At 40.6% G+C, this 20,908-nt stretch overlaps 1 protein-coding gene across 1 annotated transcript in view; it reads right to left on the bottom strand.

Annotated features, from left to right (window-relative positions):
* elfn2b (extracellular leucine-rich repeat and fibronectin type III domain containing 2b) overlaps positions 1-20,645 on the bottom strand; it is a 45,376-nt gene extending 24,731 nt beyond the window's left edge. Inside the window, exon 1 of the mRNA XM_010766716.1 lies at positions 20,433-20,645. The gene's annotated coding sequence lies outside the window, so the exon portion shown is untranslated. The remainder of the gene's footprint in view (positions 1-20,432) is intronic.
* Positions 20,646-20,908: the final 263 nt, after the last annotated feature.

Raw genomic sequence — 20,908 nt, 5'->3', positions numbered from 1 at the left:
GAGTTATGAATCTGACATGTCGTGACCTTAATGCTAAGAGGATTTCATGCCTACCAACCTCTATATTAGTACTGCAAAATCAACTTAAAATCTGCTTTATGATTAAATGAATAGTGTTCTCTGATACTGCAGGGTTAAACTGGTAGAGCGTATTGCAGGGAATGTATTATTGTTTTGACTTTAAAAGGGCCAGGACCCCAAATAAAGCCAATAAACCAGCATGAAACAACAGAAACACTCATGACACATGACGTTTCACAGGGGGGTACCCGGGGTTGTTCACCTGGTTAGTGTTTCATTCCGTGTCACTTCCTGTCCGCTCTGTTGGTGGGGAAGGCAATAGCGGGAAGACCCAAAACGTATCCTTATGCTTCGTTACCCTCACGGAGGGCTGAATCTGCACAAGTGACTAGCGTCCCTGTGTGGTACCCAGCGTGGTGTTAATGACTCAGATATGGTTCTTTTGATGTTGCCAGGTTTTTTGTTTTTGTTCAGCAGCTTCAAAATCTAAATTGCTGACGGATAAATGGTAGCAGTATCTGCAATACATCCAGAGAATCTGACTCACTGTAAATATACCTTTGGCAAAAAGCTCAATAAAAGATCTGTCTCTCATGTTTCCACAATGTTTGCAAACACTTTTTTCTGGGAAATAACACCATTTCCACTAGAAATGATTTGTTTTCTTTGCCTATTTGTGATGAATGGTGGTTAACAGGGCTATGAAAAGGTCCTCACGTCAATCGGTTTGTATTTACATCTGAAATATGTTTTCAAATGAACAGTTCAACACTAGGGGTTTTTAAATCTACTCTTAAAAACACACTTCTTCTCCCTGGCCTTTTAGTCAGAGCGGAGCACGACTCCTGACTTTTCCCTGTGTTTATTATATATCTGTTGTAATTTATTGTCTTTTATTGTGATTGTAGTAATGTGTTTTTATGTGATTGTAGTATTTATTACATGTACAGCACTTTGGCCCGACCAAAAATCACTTTTAAATGTGCTTTATAAATAAACTTTGATTTGATTTGATTAATGAACACAAGTCGGCTCCCACTTCTTAAATCACAAGATCATTTTGTTCAAGGGCACAACAAAGGACATTTAAAACAACGTTAGCCACATCTTCATTTCCACCCATATGGGAAGAAAATAAACAAAATACAAGCAGTTGACTGTATACTGAATCATTTTCAAACCTTTTTGTTGGCACATTTAACCACTCTAAGTCTTGGTTTTTCATGCAAGCCTCCTACTTGGGGTGAAGTGTTCAGAACATCATGCAAAACAGGTTAATCCCATTGGTGTTGTGCAGAATGAATTGAGATTTAAACGTATAAGAATGCAGTAGAGATGGGAATGCGGCCGGAAATAAAGAGGGAGAAAAAGGTAGCAGTGAAAGGGGGAGACACTGCAGGGACATGGGGATTGAGTTATGAGGCCGATACAGTAGAGAGAACGAAGAGCTTGACACCAAATATAAGTCAAGCTGCGACAGATCATGTTATAAAAACTCCCTTGCCTGTGAAATCTCAGAGACTGTGTGCGAAAGAAAGGAAGTGTGAGACAGTGAGTGAGAGTTGAAGACAACAAGAAAGAACTTTGTGGTCTGGTGTCGAGAAACATCAACAAGAACCCTCAAAAGAACCGGAAAGGGACAAAAAACAAATGATGGAGGCTTACAAGCACAAGATGGAGAGAAAGGACAGATAGCGAGATGAAAGGGGGGAGGAAAGGTGAGGAGTAGAGAGAGATTTCTTTTTCATACTTTAGGCTCATTGCAATGGTTAAACTGTGCCGCTGTTATTGCTTGATTCTCGATGCAGACGAGAGAAAAACAGGTTACATACAAGTGGAGGAAAAACAGCAGAGAGTGACAGTGATGAAGTGAGAGGAAATGGAGAAAGGGAAACTGAAGATAGAGATGGAGGGAGCAGGAGTAGAGGACAAGGAGAGAAGCAATCATAGAGGAAGACATTTAATTGGAGCAAAGAGAAAAATAGTCCTGGTAAACAACACGGAAAGGAGCAAGATACAGAAAAGGGAGAGAACAAATTGAGACTCACAAATTCAAGACATAAGAAAATATGGATTTCAGCGAGCCAAAAGTGCAATAGATTTGTAAGGAGATGCAAACATGAGGAAGCAATATCGATAGTTGGAGCTTGGCAATTGCATCTGAGTGAAACTAATTGCAGGAGGTGTGTTCAGAGGAACTGCCCTCTGGACCAATGCTGATGTGAAAGCCACACTAAAAGCTTGGCTTCAGCAAACTAACACACACACACACACACACACACACACACACACACACACACACACACACACACACACACACACACACACACACACACACACACACACCATTTTGAATGGTTTGTGTCAGTGTGAAGGTGGAAGGGTCTGACATGAGACACTATATAATTTTCTTCCATCCATCTTAAAAAGAAAAGTTCTTCGACTAGCACACATATAAAGATCCCCACACACTCACACACACACCTTGTGCAGTGAGCTGGAGGCGTGTAATGGGCTTTCACCAGCATGCAGCCACCTTTAACAGCATTCCCACCTACGCCTTATAAATGACCGAGAGTAATCCGCGATATGATGCTGACCTTTGTGGACTCTGAGGGGTATAGTCATTTGGATGGTTATGCCATCTTTCTCTCCTCAACCCCGGATTCCCTGCTTTCACTTCCTCCTGCTGTCTCCCCTGATGTCCCCGCAGCTCGACCCCCCATGGTGGAGTGTCTTATCTCACACTGGGAGTTTTAACTAACTGCCACTTATCCCAATTAACATTCTTGAAACGATGAGGTTTGTCACCCACAATTGCAGTCCTTGGAAGATGGCAGGCATGGACTATAATGAGACCAGTTAAACAGGCATGTAAGTCTCTCCACGCATCAGTGGCCTTCCAGCACCTGTCTCCCCCAAAGGAACAACAGCAGTGCTTCATTTGGCTCCCTTATGACAAGAACAGAGACTACTTCTACACAGCCAATCCCGCCATAACAAGATAGCGATCAGGATTAAAAGATATACAGTAGCTTGCCGAATTTAACTATTCATAATTGCATAGTAATCCACGTGGCTAAATTACTTTTTTTGTGTTGGGAAAATCTATAAATATAAACAATGTTGTGTCATAAAATAAAGGAACTATTTTTATTATATAATTTAGCATTTGCTGCTACATTGGAATTGTAGCTAATTTGACGAGCCGTGTGTTATTTTCATTGCAATGCTATTACCACCCAGAACAGTGTAAATCATACAGTCTCAAGGAGTGCAATTTGAAGGCTGTTTTAGATTTGCAAGATTGTATACTGTAAGTCTGATGTTACAAAACAGCTTGGTAAGACTAACAATCACATGTCTGAACAACAATCAAAAGGGTGCAACGTTTGTGTTGGAGAGTTTGTTTTGAGTTGCTCTTTGGCTAAGTGTACAGTAGATGCAAAAATGTGTGGACAGTTTAACACAATTGGTAGCTTTCCAAAGTCTGCTGATAGCACTTTATGTACTCTTGCCAGTGCTGTACTGAATCCCTTACCCTATCATACTTGCTGAAGCCACTGTATAGTGTGTTCTCCCCAGGGGAATCATGAAAGTTGCATCCAACCATATCTTAGCTTATCCTAATTGGTAATTTTGAAATACATGATAGCACATGTACAATTGAATGATTAATTGTATCCCTCGGTGCGTGGATCAGTTTCTGGACACAGAATTGATGTGACAGAAGAACAGAACGGGTCAAGTTGGCACAAGTTATGAATATGTATGAAATAAGATCATCAAGGGACTTATTATAATACTGTCATAGCAAAGATCACATACCAAACCATTGTGGAATTTTAAAACGGAACATTTCAGAAAAAACACTGTGCTTATCTTTTTTACTGTAATATCTGCAGCAGACACAAAGAGCGGAGATGTTCCCATGGCATCTTGGGAGACGTTGCCTTCCTGGTGCACCATCTGTTGCTCAGTTTAAAGGGCATGTTACCTGCTGTGACACCGAAGGGATGTTGGCTGTCTGCCAGAACACCCCCAATGATCCAAGCCCTAGTTAAAGTGCAAACACTCCACATAAAGCTCTTTGTGCTGTCATTGTGCCCTGTATGGTAGTGCCATCTCTTAACCTGTGAGTAGAATTAAGCTCTAAGGGTGGAAGTCTGCTGTAATAAAAGAATGTGCATCAAAGCACATTCGAACATTAGTGAAAGGCTGTCTGGAGTCAGTGGTTTACATATGCTATATTTCTTTTCCATTCCTATAAACTCAATAGTTATTGCTTAATCTTTTGACTCTACAGCCCATAACGTTTGATGTCTGGTTTTTATTACTGCGCATCTGTCAAGAAACAAGATAGTGCTAGACACACAGTAAGATTAAGAAGGGAAATAATCTGAGCATTTTACCATGGAAAATGACACTCCTGTACTCCATATTTCACTTAAGCGTATACGCCGTTTATCAGTAGTGTAGACCACCATAGAGACTAGGATTTAGAAAGTGTAAAAGTCAGAAAATCCACATTTCACAAATAGTGTGGAGTTTGAAGAACAAGCATTATAGATTGCAAGATCTGGCAATCAGGTTGCATAAATGACCTTAATAAAAGGGGACCTATCATGCAAAATGCACTACATTTTATAGTTGTACTTTGAATTGTGTCCTGTGTGCTGTACTGTAAAGCACTTTGTACATCCGTGTTGAGAAGGGTGCTATATAAATAAAGTTTTACTTACTTACTTACTTTTGTACGTCTTTTATACATGAATATGTGTCCCCGGTGTGTCAGGTAACTCACCAAGTGTCAGAAAACACAACCCTCTCTCTTTTCCTTTTTTTTCTCCCATGTTTCCCTTTAAACTGTGGGTTTTCTCTGTAAGTTTTTCCTTGTACGATGTGAGGGTCTAAGGACAGAGGGTGTCTTATTGTCATACTGATATTCTGTACACACTGTGAAGTCCACTGAGACAAATGTAACATTTGTGATATTGGGCTATATAAATAAACATTGATTGATTGATTGATTTGATTGATTGATTGATTGATTGATTTCCTCCATACCCAAATCTCTAAAAACGGGGCTGCAACGGATCTGATATAGACTGATACAGATTTGAAATTGTTCTGACGTCAGAAACGGGGTGCTCCGCCTACATGGGCAACTTTCCACCTATCAGGGGAATGAGAGGTTGTTGGGCATGGTAACAGCATGGTAACAGCATGGTAACATGACGCTCGTGCCTCGCCCCCCTCCTTTGCAGGGGGGCGTGGTCAGCTGCAGCTCATTTACCACAGAATCAGCCCTTGCAAAAACAGAGCTGGAAAAGAGCAAATAGAGCGAAATGCATGATCTGTTTGGTATTTTGAAAAAAATACTTCACAGGCATGTTTTATATAGGTATGGCCCTACAATATATTATTCAAATATAGCATGATAGGTCCACTTTAAGTTTTCAAATCTATAATTTAAACTTTGTCCATTAGATGCTGTGAAATTATATAGGTGCTAACCTCTTGTGAAAATAAATGACTGAATGATTTAAAAGAAGAAATAGGTCCAACTATCGGCACAATCTTGCAGCCATTAGAGGACGTGCACCGCTCTCAACACTTATCTCAATTGGCTGCTCCTCACTATGAATGCATACATCTAAGTATTTGGTACTACTACTGTGCCACTGTTGTTCCTGCAGATGTACCCCTTGGTTGTTTCTAAAATATAACTCCCTGCAGGAAAGACCAACTCAGAGGCCATTACAGTATATTGCACAGTAGGCCTATGAGGCAGCCGAGGGTTTAAAGAATAATCATGTTCGTTTGTGGTTATTATTGTAATGTCTCAAATTTAATATGGTAACATTATTGGAAACAAGTAAACTGCAATTCTATGATTGCAACTCAAACCTCTCACAAAATATATAAAATGGAAGCAATAAACTGACAAGAGGATGCCAACATATTAACGGCTTAATGGGTATTTCTCAGTGGCGAACCGTCAGGGCCTTCAAGGTATTCAGAGAATACCCTGGAACACTCAGATAAAACAAACAATAAATTGATATAATTATATAAATAAGATGTAATAAAATGTAATAAAATGAATAAATGAGAATCGTATCTGTGTTGTTGATCTGTAATATTACAGTGTTACGTTGATTTGTTTGTCCTTCTCGGACCATGCACTACGCATTTCAGTGGTTTTGTGTTAGAAAAGAAAGCAACCAATCAGATCTTGTCCTTCAACCAAGGTATTCTACATCCTTGATAGAATCCCCTGGCCGTTGCACTTAATGAGAGCGTACGTTTGGACTGACAGTTTGATCAACCAATCATATTGATTTGTAGCCAATGGGCGTATTCTTTCAGAGTTCCCCTCGGTTCCAGGGTACTCTAGTTAACTGGCTCGAGACAGAGGATCGATTAATGCGCCGAAGCAATTCATGCCGTTTTATTGTTTTTAACGTTGAAATGACAAGTGCAACAGGTGAAGATGAAGTTGTTGCGGAATTGTTGTGAGTACCCTTTTCAAGACGACGATTGGCGGGGGCGGCGGGGGGTGTGTGTGTCTACAGAAGGTCCAGTTGTGATAGACACGGTTCGCCACTGGTATTTCAATGCCTGTTATTGTCACATCCCTTACAAATTATACCTCGTTGTCATCATACAAACACATCTAATACCCATTCTGAATGTGCACATTCACATGCACACACAGACACAATGGGAGTTAAACTAGAAGGGGTCACTATGTTTATGAGGTTCAGGTGTGAGAAGATGTTTTAATAAAATCACTGCATCTCAGCTGGACACACACAAACACACATAAATACACACACAAACACACACTCGCATCGAGTACAGTCCACATTACAAGCTGCACAGAGAAACAGAGACAGGTATCGAGTCTGTACGTGTGGCAATACACCAAAAAAACGTAGCAATAATGTGTAATATTCTCAAAAACACACAAAGACGTGGATACACTGACAAACACATTTACAGCCAACCACAGAAACTCTTCTCCTTTGTAAGAACTCACATGGATTTCTCTTGTCCTATCACCATCCTCACATATTCCAAGTTCTGGGTTAAGAGCTGCAAATACTTGACCTGTGACTTAATTCTGGAGATTTATCATCATTTCACCCTCACTGACTCACCCCAATCTCGTTCCTCTCACTCCTCTGGTCTTACAGTGAAACATGTCTCCAGTATTTTACATTCACAGTCCATTCCCTCTCGCTTCCCTTCCATCCTTCCTCTCTTAACCTTTCCCACAAGATTAATTGATGGCCTCACCTTTCTGTCGTTCTCTCACTTTATCTCCCTCCCTTATTTCTTACTGTTGGTGCTCCCCTCTGAACCGGGACCCATTAGTCTCCCACATGAAGGCAAACTCTTCAATCTGATGCAAGCAGTCCGACATTGGGCTTCTCCTCAATAATGGCACTACTAAAAAGCATATCAAGAAATGCATCGCAAACTCTGACATCTCAGTTAAATGTGGAGAAGGAAATTCCTTTTACTAAACATATTAACTTATCATTTCTACCTGCTTTGTACTCATTTGAAAAAATCTAATAAAGACTGTTAAAAAGCTTCTTGTGGGAAATACAGTAATGTCAATCATTTAAATCCACAGAAAGAGAACAAACTATTAGGAGGCACATGGGAGGAAGCATAAGAAAAACAAGACTGCGGGTAAGTCAATCAAAGTTACAGCAAGAAGAGTTTAGCTCATCTTTGGACTTATCTTCTTAAAAAGGGGCTTAACTTATGGTCATGTGTTTGCTCAGAAGTCATTACAATCTAGAAATGCTTTGACTTAATGATAGTGGTGGGACTGTAAAAAAGCACAAACTGTGACAGGATGAGGAATATTAATTTCATTCATTTAATTGTCAGTAATATAGAATTACTGACACCAAAAAGGACAGTATACCCCAAGTCCTGAGTTTGGTCATAAAGCATGTTGACCATGTATAGCAATTCCTGAATGACAATAGAGAAGTAGAGCACTGTGTCACAGAAGAGGAACCAGAACTAAGGAGAAATAGGGACAACAATAATTCAACCTGGTTTTTTTTAAAAGATGAAAGTGTTTTTGTTTTCTTCTCGGAGGTATTTATTTTTCAAATTAAAAACATAACGCAAATGAAAGATTATCTCATGAGAACACACAGCACAAAAAAAAACATTATCGTTCAAACGGGACTTTTTGGTGGACGCCTATCCACATACTAAATGACAAAGACAACACGCGCACGATTGAACAATTTTGACCATAGCAACTTCTCTTTCTCTTTTACTTAAAGGGGACCTATCATGCAAAATGCACTTTTGTACGTCTTTTATACATGAATATGTGTCCCCGGTGTTCCAGGGAACTCACCAAGTGTCAGAAAACACAACCCTCTCTATTTTCCTCCATACCCAAATCTCTTAAAAAGGGGCTGCAACGGATCTGATACAGACTGATCCAGATTTGAACACTTCTGTGATGTCACAGAAGTGGTGCTACGGCTATTGGGCCAACTCCACCAATCAGGAGGAGACAGTCACGGACATTGCCGTTGGAAAGCGCTGGAGACGCTGTAGTACATATGCCAGGCCTGTAGATGGTGCTGTTCTCACAGAATCAGCCCATGCAAAGACAGTGTTAAATTGAGCCAAATGAGGAATGGCTAAAATGCATGATCTGTTTGGTATTTTGAAAAATAAAAAGTATAAATATGTCTTATATAGGTATGGTCCTACACTTTATTATTCAAATATAGCATGGTAGGTCCACTTTAAGTTTGGAACTATCTCAAATCTGTACTTTAGCCAGTAAAGTGACATTGAGGAAACTGTTTTTCCTCTCTCGAAAGTGTGCCAGTCACAGAATGAGGGCGGAGGAAACACGTGTGAGGGAGAGAAGTAGCTGTCCTGTACCCAAGTCTCCACGTATCTAAGAGTTGTTAAGATGAATTATAGATTAAAAGTGGATAGGAAGCAGGTTCAAGACCTGTATCGGCCTCGCATCAATAAGGTGAGGAGGTCAGATGGTGAGATGGAGGAAGGACAAGACAAGATGCATTGAAAGTAGCACAGGATGAAAGAACTGGAACAAAGAACCAAAAAAGGGAGACAAGGTTTAAGAAAGATAAGAGAGAAAGTGGGAAAGTGATAGAAAGTGAGAAAAAAGCAAGGGAAGAGAAGAGACAGGGAAATCATGAGATGACAAAAGAAAATGGCGAGGAAAGTAAACAGCTGTTTGACACTGGGAGAAAGATAACAAAGAAAAAGCCTCATTATAACTCCTGCTCTCCTCTGGGCTGCTTTAGACATTTTAGAAACCGTCATTATCAGTTTTACCTGCTTTTCAATTCCTCGCTCCAAGCTATCTCTCCCACCTCTCTGACAGCTTGGCAAGGGTAAGAGTGCTCCCGTAATTATGTCTGGGTTTTTTTTCTGTCTCTCTTGTTTTCTAACTGACATCCTCCAGCTAGCCACAGCAGGGGATCCAATTTAAAACATGGAGAATCAATGTGTGGCTTTTTCTCAGAGCGGTAACAATGTCCAGCACCCACTCTTGGTGGGATGATACACGTTGATGGATTGAAGTAAACATGAGGTGGCTAGCTAGCAGCTTTCTGTCGATCTGTCCGGCGCTCTGTCTCTCTAACTTTTCCTGTGCAGTCTTTCTCTGCCTCCGTCCGTGGGCGACAGTATTTCTTCCCCGTGATGATACGTGCATGTAAGCATGCCGGATTATGGCTTCTGTTCATACAGAAAGAGAAGCTGGTTGGAAGAATAATTGTGGCTTTGGTTGTGAGAACAATGGTTTCATACACTGCTGACTGCAACGCTAATGATCGCTGCAACTTTTGTGCTGTTTTTGGAAGCCGAGTGTGTCTCAGTTAGTTGCACCCACTAAAAGGATTATTTTAGCAAATGTGCAATGCAACGACAAGAGCCATATAGGCTGTAATTAATATAGCTGCATTGTGGTGCTTTCCAATAAAAAGATGCTAAGGTTTCTCATCTTTATACAAATAATATCTGTCTGTTGTTGAGAGTCGTACATCACAATATGTTGCTTTGTTTGATTGTATTCATGCCTGCAGAGGTTGTATTTTTTATTTAGGTGTTACAGAGACAACTAACATCCCCCATTTAATACACAGTATTAAAATGTGTTGGCAATTCAACCAAGGATGTAGTGTAAATCTGCCATGACACAAACTGAATAATGAGACAGAAATAAACATTCATAAGGAAGAAGAGTCATTTTTCCTGAGGCGTAAGGCAAGTTCAGAAGGTTAATAAACCCATCAGTCAGTCAGCCAATGCTTCATTTCCACATAATAATAATAGAAGCTTATTCAAACAGCAGCTCAGAATTATTCCAACCATGCACTTTCTGAAGTAGTGTAGTCAGGGTAAAGCTAATGAAGTATTAAACAAATTGTCTCTCTATCTTTGGATTGTCTTTGAAGTAACCTTTAGGGGCTTTACAACTATTGACCAACCCGTACCGAGTACAGTATTTGCTGCAAACAGGTCGCTCTCATTCTAGGCTACCTAGATAATATAACCCTGACATGCTTACCAAGTTTAAAATAACACCGGGCTAGGTCTCAGACGACACACTGTTCCTCATTTAGTGCTCCAGTTTCACTTTCTTGGCAATGTATGTCTGTGTGCTGCGTTAGGCGCGCAAACGTCTTCTTCGAGACCCTGTCACACACATAAGTTACAGCCCAGTGATAACTTTCTTAAACCAAAATCCAAACTTTTTAAAAGCACATTTGCTTATTTGAGTCGAAGGCTGCGGCAGAGGGTGACATGACAAACAGCACAGCAGCGCGTAAAGTTGCATGAAATGCGGCATCGCTTGGGAGCAGAACTCAAACTCAGTAAGAGGCGCCTTCTTCACAGAGTTTAGCACGATCTTGTCAGCATCTCTGGATCTGGTGTGTGTACACAGAGCTGAGTCGCCTGTTTGTTTACTGAGCACATCAGCACAGCAGCCCTTCATCTTCTTTTATTTAACATTCTGCGAGTATCAACTGTATTCCTTAACAGAATTAATACGGGACAAATATTCGTTAGTTCAAAATGTGTTTTCTGTGCTCAAACAGTTTCATCTCATGGCAGGTTGTAGACTAAGTTCACATGTATAGATCAAACTGGAATAGGAATAAATGAATAAGGAACACGGTGTATCTGAAGTGAAGTCTGGCTCACTGCCAGTCAAGTCATAAAAGGGTGAATTACTTTTTCTGTTCAAACAGATAATCAAAGTAGCCTTAGTAAAAACATTCATACATCAAATTGTCGCTATAGCACCACTTCACAGCAGTTGAACTCCCATACACAGACAACCATAGCACAAGTGTTGAAAACTGTCATGATATTTTTGATCAGGAAAAGTTTAGCATAATAAAGTTGTTTCTGTATAGAACTAAGTGAGTTAACCTTGTGTAACACATATATCAGAGCCAAAGTGTTGTTTAATACCTTGACCTGGGGGGTATACTACGAAGCAGGATTTTCGCTTAGCCGGCTAACTTCAGGGAAAACTCGGGCTTTCCGGTCCTACGAAGCTGGTTCTCTTTTTAGCAGGCTAGATCTCCATGGTAACTTATGCTGAGCGGCTAACCTGCCCCGGAGCAGGTTAAGTTGCAGGCTAAGAGCTCAACTCAGTGAAAGCACTGCCTGTTGACCAATCAGAGCTCAGTGTGCGGAGTTTAAAGCGATCAAGTCATATGATTAATAGAATATAATCTGACTATTATAACATTAGCGTTAAGAAAGCTTACTTAAATATCTGCCACAACATAAGTAACCGGATATAGTAACATTAAGTACAGTCCGCGGCATATCACATCATCATGTATCATATATTTCCTTATCTGAGTCAGCTGAGCCGTATCTGGCCTACAGTGTCACATAGTACTGTATAGAGTAACATTAGTTGACCGAGCAATGAATTAAAGTCAGATCCACTCAGAGGGGCGATATCATAAACCTGTTAATGTACGCATTCAAACACTTTTTCTTTCAGCTGTATTCACCTTGCAGGTGCAGCTATTGCTGGATAAAGTGTTAAGTCATGGATGTTTAAAGTTTAACGTCTTCATATTTGTCTAATTATATAGTTGACTTTTCATTCAGGAAGTACGACGCTGCGCTGTCAGTACGCTTCTCCATGTTTGTGATTGGTCGAATGCTCCAAATACCACCCCTTTCATGTGAACGCGCACCTAACTAGATAGAGCACGGCTGGCTTGAGCGATCCACTTGATAACCAGCGTTGTAGGACAGTTTAGCGAGAGCACGTATGTTTTGGATTAGGCCAACCGGCTAACTCAAACATATCCAGGTTAGGTTGAACCAGCTTCGTAGTACAGGCCTCTGGTCTAGGGAAAAACCCCATCAGTTTACAGGGGCCCTTGTTTATATTTAGGTTTGATTGCCTCCATTGGGCTCCTTTGTTTACTTGCGTGACATACATGACATCACTATGTAACACTTGTGCTTCTATTGGCTACAGAGCTCCAACTCATTGTACTTTATAGGCTTAGGGGCGGACTTCTCAAATTGGTTGACCAAGTCCAACAAAGCTGTCCAGCTAACCAATCAGAGCAGACTGGGCTCTGCTTTCAGACAGAGGGTGAAAAGAGGTGCTGCAGCTGAGGCAGTATGAGAAGAAAAGGGACGTTATGAACATTAAAGCACGTAAATGTCACAGCAGCAGTCACAGCAGAGGCACTGAATACAAATATGAACTTATAAGCAACAAATAAGCATAATAGGGCTCCTTTAGTTTGAAATGAATGTAAGATTGCCGTCAAAGGATATTATCCCATTCAATTTAAACAATTGGATCCCCTCACAGATATCAGAGTTCAACCTCACTCTAATCTGCCTTCTTATAACAGAAATAGTTTAAAGTGGACTAAAAGTGGCCTCTCAGTCGATATCTTATTAATACCCACATCTTGGATTCAATTTCCAGGACCACTCAGGCTTCACATCACTCCACAGGGCAAGTAATGGACTGTTTCAAGCTTCCTTATTGCTTTTCTTCCCTTCAACACATCACAGTCTTTTATTAGAGGAGAGGAGATCTACATTACGGGCAGGGCCAGGGAATCATGCGCGGGTAGGTTGAGATTACCATCATTTTCCAAGAACAAGCTAATGGGGGTTCTACGTAAGTGAAACCTGAGTATGCTTATAAGATCTTAGTAATACTACACAATGGTAACGACATCATGCTTGGATGCTGGTGCTTTGGGTTGGTGCAGTGAAACGTGTTTTGAGTGCCTAGCGCAAGTGATTGAAACAGAAGAAGATTGAATAGCCTGTTTTCTTCTGATGCCTATAGGGAATTGAACCATCTTGGAAGCTGCTGGTCTGAAAAGTCCTGCAACTTGTACGTGTAAACCCCGGCTACAGTAGGCAGGCTGTTCTGTGAGAAAGAGGCGAACAGTAAGAGGACAAATACGGTCATAATCTCTGCGCATAAACCCCCATCCCCCACCGATCTCCTTTTATTCAGAACATTAGAGACTGCATGGACCTAGAAATATCATAGCTCTCATAAAATATACATGCTAGATACACAGGAAAAAAAACACACACATGCAGTATTCCCTGCTGTGAGAAGTATGAAACAAGCGCACTCTGGGTGTGGAGGCACAACATCTCCAAGGGAGGGTTGTCTGAATGACTTTCTTTGATCATATTCCTCTTCCATCCACTGCTTTAACCCTTTGACTGTGCTTTTTTTTCCTTGGCTCAACTGCTCGTATATGGTGGTGGCTTCTGTATTAGGCTTTTGCAACCATACTGAGCTGATTACAGCGCTAGATGGATCGGCTTATGCAACATGTATGGCTCGCTGCATGGGGGGGGATGTATCTTTATCTCTCATGGTCTACTGCTGTCTCTTGTCCCGCTCTCTGGGTTGTTGGTCACAGCCCTGGTGGAATATATGACCAAACTGTAATGTTTTATTTAAAAGGTCGAGAGCAGCAACCACCACATCGTTCCGATTGTATTTGTTGACTTTTAAATGATAGTTTGGTTTTCGGGGGACATCTCAACATCTGTCCAGGGACTACAGACAATTGGCTATCTTTGGTGCATTTACAGCAATGTTTATTAATGTGCACTGTCCCTGTAAAATAAACAATAGATAAAAACATTAATAGATAGATGACCTCATTGGCTGTGTCTGCTTTAGCCTTTCACCTATAACATGTATGTCTGCCTGGATTAGCATGGATAAAGTGATCCATGCATCATCCTGCTCTTCTCTAACACAAACACACTTTTTCTTTCTCAAGATGTAGACAAGGGCCTTGCTATCAAGGCAATTACATTCCCTCATGTCTTCTCCTCTGACTTGCTTTTATCCTTTCAGATCGACCCCATTCCCCCTTCTCCACACTGCCATTAAGTCATTTCTCTCTCCTCTCCCCTCCTTTCCTCTAGTCTCTAATTGAGGGTACGCTACAGACAAAATGTGTGTGGGTGTGTGCATGAACTGTTTGAGTTTATAAGTATACATGGTGTTCACTACAGGAACCACTATTGCATCGATAGAGTTAAGGTCCGTACTGACGTTCTGAGGATATACTATAGCTTCAAAAACTACACTGGAATGTCTCTCCCTTCTGCAGAATCCAATTACAGTTATACTTGCACTTTCTTATTAGTTATTTTTATGTCACTGGCGCTCTTACACACACACACACACGAGGTGCTGATAATTACTTCAAGGTTGCAGCTTCATTAGCCAGCAGACCTGGCAAGCAGATAAACACTTCAAAGAGTGGAAAGAATAAATGAGGGAGGATGTTGCGAGCCAGAAAAAGTGATGTAATGTTAAAAAGTTGAGCAAGGGAATGAGAATCAAATCAGGACAAGATATGACATAACACAGCATATGCTCTATAAATGCATATTTAAAAAATCCTTTCATTTACTCTTTGAACGCATATCTGTGAGTTCGCCTCGGTGTCACTCTGCATATCTGTGTATGTGTGCATCTGTGTGTACCGTCTGTTCTGTGCATCAGAATGCACCCATGCAAGAAAAAATTAATTGCACTATGGGGATGAGAGAACACAGAAACAACTATACAACAAAGCCTTCAATGCATTGGAAAGAACAGAGAAAGAGTTAAGACACAAAGAACATAGCAACAAATCTTCTTAAGTCTCTCTCTGCATGACAACTGGACTCTAAACATGTGGTGTTTTATAGTTCAAACACTGTTTCGAAGCAGGAAAGGCCCAGTGATGTAACCTAATGTAAGCAGGATTAGTGAATGCTAGACACAGCATACTGGCACACTGACTGCACCGCAAAACACCACAACTAGGACATCAGGAACACCGATGCAGACGTGAGAGACAAAGAAGAATAGAAAGAGCCTAAAAAGAGTTTGTACATGCAATCACTGTCTGTCTCAAACAAAAGAGGGACAGTGTATCAAGCCCATCAGCACAAAAGCAACAGAAACAAATCATAGGAATGAAAGTGGAAGACAGAGGTAAAGTCTACAGCGGTGTAAATGTAGAAAGAGAGATATAAATATAGTATTAAAGTTAAAGTGTCTTTCCTTCCTGTTCTTCATCTCATTCTCCTGTGAACTCGTATGGCATGAATTTGGAAAGCATGTTTCCCTTTGTACGCCTCTTTACGGTGCATACAGTTTAACAAAGGCAGCGGGAAACGTCATGATTTAAGTGCAGGTCTCTAATGTCTAATAATATCCCCAGGTTCCTGCTATTTTTACTCTTTCTTCTTTTACTGGCCACTGAAATGTAGTTTGAAAGGGTAGCCAAAGCATGGGCGTACACAGCACACAATATTGTGCGCTAATGAGTCAGAAGCACAGACTGTATCAAATATGGCCAAATATAAAAAAGACATATGCAAATGATATGGCAAACTAAAAACTGAAGAAAGTGAGTCTGAGGTAAGATAAACTAGGTATAAAAGGTTTAATTGGCGGGTGCTATTTTGCCTCACAGCTACCTGAAGTATGTTTGACAAATTTACTGGTGACAATCAAGTCTTAACTGAGTAGCAGTAACCCTTCTCCATCTGTTTTTAGGACTAAAAGAGCCCACCAAGAGTAATTTACAGCCGCTTTGACATCTGAGATAATGGGAAAAGCAAAGTAATGAAAGTTTCAGTGGATATCAGTCAAAATAAGCTCAAAACTCATCAGTAAAACATGTCACACACTTGATGAGTTTCAAACTGTGAGGTAATTTAATGCTTCATTCCTTCACACACACACACACACACACACACACACACACACACACACACACACACACACACACACACAGCCTTTTCTTTTATCACTTTCAGACTGCTCTATGCTCACACATACATAGAAATGGATGCACACACAGCTTAGTTGTCGTCAGACACAAACATACTCAAAGTCTCAGTTCTAGGATGCCTCCCAATCGATAATCCCATTATAGCTGAAAAGGCTCTTTTATTTGTTCTGATTGAGTTTGTGGTGAGGAGGAGGCATGGTTCATAATTAAAGCAGGATTTGCCAGATTGATGGTTAAATGGGGTGGATCGAAATGTAAGCAGACACTTGGGCTATGCCACATATAGAAACATTATGATAAAGTGTTCTTTCCGAAAAGCCTCTCTTCTCTCTGTCTCTACACCCCTCGTGTAGCCCATCCCCGCCTCTCTTTAACTTTGAAGTGTAGTGATGATGCGTGGGCATGTGATTTCAAGGCCAATTTAGATACAAATTAGCTGGAGCAGTAGTCACAACCTAAACTGAAATGTTCCACACATATAGTATATAGACTGTAGAAGCCATGACAAAAGGCGCGTTCACACCAAGTACTTTTCCCACAAAGGTTCCTGAGAACTCTTTAGTTCTCATGAACTAAGTAGAGATCGCGTTCACACCGGAAATTAGTTCCTGGGGGTGGATTAGGCAAATGAAGCCGCTGACGTCACTTCTTCTTCTTCTGCTGCTTTGGGTTTACTGGCAGGCCGCAGGCTGCTGGGACTCCCAGCAGCTTCTACTGAAGCCTTCCGAGTAAACGGCCAGAACGCCGACACCTCCTCATCTCCACCGCTCCCATGTTTTATTTTGTGTTGTCATAAGTTAGTCTCTCTGCGTTTCTGCGCTGGGCTAATGCTAATAATGCAATGCGAGGATAATAAAATGGCAGCTTCACAAAAAGTTTGGGGAGTTTGACGGGGCGTGGTTTGCATTCCGCCTATCCAATCAGACACAGGAACCTTTTTCTCCCACGAAAGTCCCTGCTCTCTAGCAGGGACTGAAAAGGGGGTAAAAAAGGTTCTCTAGAACTAATTTAGTTCCTGGGACTTTTTGGTGTGAACGCAACTAAATCGTAGTTCTCAGGAACCTTTGTGGGAAAAGTACTTGGTGTGAACGCGCCTAAAGACACACAAGCATGTAGACACAAAACCTCCAGGATGTCCATTAATTAAACATAAAACACTAGGGCTGTGAACTTTTGTATGTTAACCATTGTGATTAAATCGGAAAGCTTAATATAAAAAAATGCGGATTGATGACATTCGCAAGACCTAAACTTCCCTAGCGTAATTCCAGCACGGATGTTTTCCATGAATTGCATGGTAGTGAAAATGCAAAGAAGGTGCAAAAACAGGCACAAGCTACACTGACTGGAGACCACAGGACCTCAGTTAGCAGGGCTCAATAGCACACCTACTCGATGACTCATGATAGCTACACTCGCTTCAGGTGTAGTGAAAATGGAGGAACAGCATTTTACCGAAACATGCATCAATTTCTTAAAGTTGCTGAGATTGCAAGTGATTGACAGCACTCATAGCCTCTGATGGATTTGATTATATGTTGTCTGTGAGGAAGCATTCTCATATCGTCGGAATGGTTTAAACCTGGGATGCAGCTTTACTGGTTGACTGAATGGTAAGCCGTGGTTGTACTGGACAGCTTGTACGTACAGTGTGAGGACTGTGTGCTACACTGCGTCCCAGGGCAACCGCTCCCTCAGGCTGTTTCTGTAACAGTCTGAGCTTCATTAGGATTCACACCGCTGGCAATACTGTATAACTAACATGTGCACTGCTGGTTTCAGGATCTTGCATGGCACCACGGGTTCAGCGATACAGAACATTAAACATGGATGCACTATGTAGAATGGCACAGCATGTTATGTGTCAAAATGTAAATAAGCTTCACACACTCCAGATAAGATTGAACTATTTTGAAACCTTCGAAAAGCAGGTACATCTTTAATAATAAAAAGCTATGGTGCAGAAACCATATTACACATGCTAATGAAAGGCAGCAGCAGCAGCAGCTCCTCCAACCAGACTGGAAGGATTTATATGCAACTGAAATGTTAACAATGTTGTTAATGGCTCTGAGATCTTACAGGGACAGCCCTAATGTCTTCCTCAATTTCATCAAGTAAGTCAATAATTGCGTACCTTAATAGCCTACAACGGTTAATAGTTTCTCTGTTGGTTAACTGAAATGACGTTAATGTATAAATATGCTCTCCTTGGCATGCCTGGAATGATATCAGTGCCCTTGGCCCACTGTAATTATCACTGTATTATTAGTGTTACACTACATGCATCATGTCTCTTTAACAGCCCCTGTATCAACTACAAGGCCAGCGTTCCTTGGAGATTTCATTGATAATCAAGCGTGGCTTTTTATTAATAAGGCTCACACTTTAAGTTGGGTTGTTAGAATTTTAAAGAGATCGATTTCACCTTGAAATGCTAATTAATTAGTTCATTACATTTACAGGAGAGGATGTACGGTGCTCTAGTACTGAGTACTCAGCTTTCATGGTGTCATAGATGTCAATCAGAGGCTGTTTTATGTTTTGCTCGACTGTTCTCAAAGCATCAAAACGTTTTAGGTTGTCAAAAAGTCCTGTAAGAGGCCCCTACAGAGGCCATTCTGCTGATTTAAAGTGACTTGCTACATGACAGTGCCATCTTTTAGGAGGTTTTTAGATAGAAAATCCTAGAAAAAAAGATAGATACATATAGGGGATGTGTTCATGTAGGCGATTATATCACTGTTGGATGTAACTGTGTGATGAACCATGCACATTATCACAGGGTTACTTAGCAGGTCACAGCTGATCATATAGATAACAGTCACGTGGCATCACACATGAGCTATCACATTTGATCAGAAGCTAACACCCAATTTCTTAATCATGTATCGGTATGTGTACACAGGGAAATATTGGCCCTTCCAATTGAAATGCTTATTTTATTTATGTCTAATTTGATGTGACCCCATTCTATCTTTTTGCAAACAGACAATCAACTTTAAATGGCTGATTCCATGATTGTATGTTTAGAAAATGTATACATCTGATTGTCATTAGCAAACTAGAATATTCATGCAATCAAATTTAAGAAAAAAAAAAACGAACTGTCTTCATGTCCTACATAAAATGCTATATGCACAACCCTAAAATACTGCATAAAAATTAAAACCTTTGTCCTTATATACATTTGAAATTGTATTTTCCTTCGATGTGGTTCTGTACCATTTAACGAGCAATGTAGCTAAATATCTATCCGTCTATCTGTCCATCTATAAATGTCATATTAGCAAAATGCCAAATGAATGTACTGCACAGACATAATGAATATGTTCCTGAAAGTATATAACAATAATAACTAATGAGCACCACAAAATGAACACGAAGGTGCCGGCTGAGTTTGCTCGGCATTGCATTTGTCTTTGAAGAGCAAGATTGCCCCTCAGAGCTAGCACAGAAGGCGGGAGGAGAACGGAGACGAAATAATTACAACAATTACTCCTTTTACTTTATCTCTGCCTGACACACACGGCACACACACACACATGCACACACAGCAAAATTATAATAGCAGTGGTAAGTGAAGTACTGTCAGCGCTAATGACAGTGTTACCAGTCAAATAAGTGCAGTAAAGGCAGGCGAGATGGCATAATATATACCTGTTAAAACACTAACTTATGCTTTCACCACAGCGCTGAAATGTATGTCAGGAGCTTCACAAACACTTAAATATAATGTGCCTGAGTATATGACACACATGCAAGTATATACAAAGGCAAGAAGATGATGCCAAACTGAGTTTTTGTGTCGTTGCATAAACATAAGATTACATTAAATGTGCTTTGTGTGTGTGACATTACAGGTAGAAAGAAGGTCAGACATGCTGAGTGTGTTCATGGAAAAACACTCACACACGCAGGTGGTGAATGATTCGTAGAAACAGATTTAAAAGCTATCAGTCATACAAATGGGTCCACGTTCATAAATAAGGACCCTCTTGATACACAATAGGAAATATATGACTTTTATAAACGAGAATATCCAACCTGTTTCCACTCTTTGTTGATTCCTCTCACTTTTCAGCGGCCTTCATCGTGACACAAAGATCTGCTCGCCTGGGCATGTGTCCTTTATGAACGGTTTCTCGTTTGGGGGGGTAGGTTCGAGGTTGTACAGCAAAATGAGTTGGTACTTTTGCTCTGCTTGTGGTAAAGGTCGTCTGCGCTTCTGCCAGGATTACAGGAAAGGAAACTGGGCTGAAATTAAGAAATATACAAATAAAAGAACGGGATTAAGTGAATTGAATTGAATTGAATGGGCAAAACAATTAAAAAGGCTACTCATTTCCAAACAACCTTTTATCGTTGTATCATAACAAGCTAATAATGTACAGTCACTTTATTGAATAAAAAAATAATCTGTTCAATCACAACCATTTATGTATCAAACCAGTAAATTAGTCGCTGGCAGTTCAGCTAATAATACCATTTAAAAAGGTTGCTGAAATGTCTATGCGACATTT

The sequence above is a fragment of the Notothenia coriiceps genome, unplaced genomic scaffold (genome assembly GCF_000735185.1).
Source record: "Notothenia coriiceps isolate Sejong01 unplaced genomic scaffold, NC01 NC01_scaffold00003522, whole genome shotgun sequence".
Lineage (NCBI taxonomy): Eukaryota > Metazoa > Chordata > Actinopteri > Perciformes > Nototheniidae > Notothenia > Notothenia coriiceps.
This window is presented reverse-complemented; position numbering and strand designations above follow the sequence as displayed.